We start from the raw sequence: 3,118 nt of genomic DNA, 5'->3' as shown, positions 1-3,118 counted from the left end.
GTGCCAGTTTGTTCTATGTTTTATACAACCTAGAGGAGAAAATCTTTGGACAATTAAAATTGATACTCACACTATGTGAACAAAGCGGAAAAATAAAAGTTTTGTCTTTCAAATTAAAATTTTTTCTTTAAAATCCCATTGATTTTATTACTTTGTGGTGTATATTTAATTTATTGTGAAATTTCAAAGAAAATTTAAGAAGACCACTTGGTCTATGTATTTATTGAGAGAGGGTATTGATTTGTTAGGATATACTAACATAAATAATTATGCTGTGTGACACATCAGAGTGAAAATTGTACAAGAGAAAAATATAAGAGAAGCGTAGAAAAGTTGTGAGAGGCTCGGGTGTGGTGGCTCATGCCTGCAATCCCAGCACTTTGGGAGGCCAAGGCAGGTGGATCACCTGAGGTCAGGAGTTCGAGACCAGCCTGGCCAACATGGTGAAATCCTGCCTCTACTAAAAATATAAAAATTAGCCAGACATGGTGGCAAGCACCTGTAATCTCAGCCACTTGGGAGGCTGAAGCAGGAGAATCACTTAAACCTGGGAAGCAGATGTTGCAGTGAGCTGAGATCACGCCACTGTACTCCAGCCTGGGCAAGAGAGTAAGACTCCATCTCAAAAAACAAAAAGCAACAACAACAAAAAAGAAAAGTTGTGAGATAAGGAAAATGATAGATGGAGATGGAAACTATCAATCCAAAAAAGATTTATTCAGCATCTACTGTGTGGCAGACACCATTTTGATTTTAGCCAAGGCTGTGTTCAATTTCAAATAACCAAATCTGTGAATAGCAGTAGAGAGCTTAGGTGATAAAGAACAGAAGGTAAAAACTGCTTGGAGCTGGAGGTTTGGGACTGTAGGCTGTGCTTGATTATTAGGGGAGTTCTGTCTTACCACAGCCCAGCAGCTCTGCTGTCTAATGCAAATCTTGACTTCAGTCATTCTAAATCACTACAGGTATAGGCCTTCTGGGTTGGACTGCTTGCAAGTTATCAAACCCATGAATATTAACTAGGTAGTTCTAAGGGCTTACTTTATAAATTGGGCAAATCAGTAGTAAGAATTTTTTTATTCCTGCCTGCATGGCCCAGTGTTGATAACAGGGAATGTAGTGTGAGAGAGACTGGTAGGCTTTAGGTAACTAAATAAGGTAGTCAACTCAGATCTGGCCTGACTGGTACATTTATTATAATTGTTGAATGGATGCTGACACATCATTATCACTCCCAGCCCATAGGTTACATTAGCATTCACTGTTGGTGTTGTATATTCTGAAGTTTTTGGCAAATGTATAATGACATGTACCCACACAGTATTATATAGAACAGTTTTGCTGCCCTAAAATCTCCTATGCTCCACTTATTCATTCCACCCTGCCCCCAAGCCCTTGGCAACCTCTGATTGACTATTTCCATAGTTTTGCCTTTTCCAGAAAGTTATGTAATTGAAATCATACAGTATGTAGCCTTTTCAGAGTGACTTTTTTTTTTTCATTTGGTAGTATGCATTTAAGCTTCCTCCATGTCTTTTTGTAGCTTGGTAGCTCATTTCTTTTTAGTGTCGAATAATATCCTGTTGTCTGGATGTACCACAGTTTACTTGTCTATCCATCTACTGATGGGCCACTTGGTGGCTTTCAAGTTTTAGCAATTATGAATAAAGCTGCTATGAACATCCATGTGCAGTTTTTTGTGCAGACATAGTTTTGAACTCATTTTGGCAAATGGAAAGGAGCCCGATTTCCGGATCATATAGTTAAGAATATGTTTTAGGTTTTTAAACAGTTGTCAAATTGTCTTCCTAAGTGGCTATACCATTTTACATCACCACCAGCAGTGAATGAGAGTTTCTGGTGCTTCTTCACTGATGACGTTTTATGTTTCATTTTATTAGCAACAGTTATTGCAGACTTTAAGACAGGTAATGGTATTAATCATGGGAATGATTAGGCTATTTGTTTGGCAAAATAATTTATATTACTTAGAAATATATGTAAATAATAATTATATATTTGTATACATATATTTATATTAACAGTATTGGAGGTGATAAGCAAACAGGTGGCATGTTGGAGGTTGGACATAATTATCAAAGAAGATGCTGTTGCTAACAATATTAGAGGTTATCATATGAAACATATATACTTGGGCTTTATCAAAGCCTTCATAGTAGAGGATTATAGATAGAGGCTCATTCATGTTTGGCCAGCTTTTCTTCTGATGATGCCACAATATCATTCCGTGGGATTTTACATGAGGATAAAGTTGTTATGGTATTTTAAAAAAGCTCTCATCCACTACATCACATCCAAGACAATATATCAGCCTATTATTTAATTGTATTTTATTTTCTATGACTTAGCTTGTTTTGGTAGCAATATATTTAGGAATAAAGTGACTCACTTATCTTCACTTTTATTCTCTGGTGGTTAGAAAGGAAAGGCTATTTTATAGAGATGTCTAACCTTCAAAATTTGTGCCAAGCAATGGCCTAAACTGTCTTGTCAACACAGGGTAGCTTTAGGTGTATAGATATTATAACAATCCTTTTAAGTTTTTGGAATTTTTAGCGCCCTTGGACCAAATTAAGAATGGATCTATCCATTTTCCAGTGAATTGTATTATATTAAGGAATATTAAATATCATCTACATGTAATGTAGATGTTTAACTTATTGAATTGACTGTTTGAGCTCTTTAATCCTGAAGAAATAGTTTTTGTTTTACTGTGCTCCTTTCACATCCACTGTATGGACCTGATTCTACCTGTCTCTGTAGAGTAGCCAACAAGCAGTAGAAAGCTTCTACATCTTAGAGAAAACATAGTTAACCCATCAATCAGAGTCTAATCACACCTTGTAATAATTTAAAGCAAGAGGAATTTAATTCAGGTAAATGGTGACAGAACTTGGAGTTATATAGGAGATGGCAAGAAAACCCAGAGATTAAACAAATAGGAAGCTGATACCACTCCTCATTGGAAGGGCAAAGAGAAGAGATAAGCTAAATAGGGGCTGCCTTGGGTCCAAGGATTCCAGGAATAATATGGAATTGTGGCAGGTTTTGCCATGTGGGTGATGAAATATGGAGAACACACAGCTGCCAGAGGCAG

Source organism: Pan paniscus, chromosome 11 (assembly GCF_029289425.2).
Source record: "Pan paniscus chromosome 11, NHGRI_mPanPan1-v2.0_pri, whole genome shotgun sequence".
Classification (NCBI taxonomy): Eukaryota; Metazoa; Chordata; class Mammalia; order Primates; family Hominidae; genus Pan; species Pan paniscus.
Note: the sequence above shows the minus strand (reverse complement) of the source record.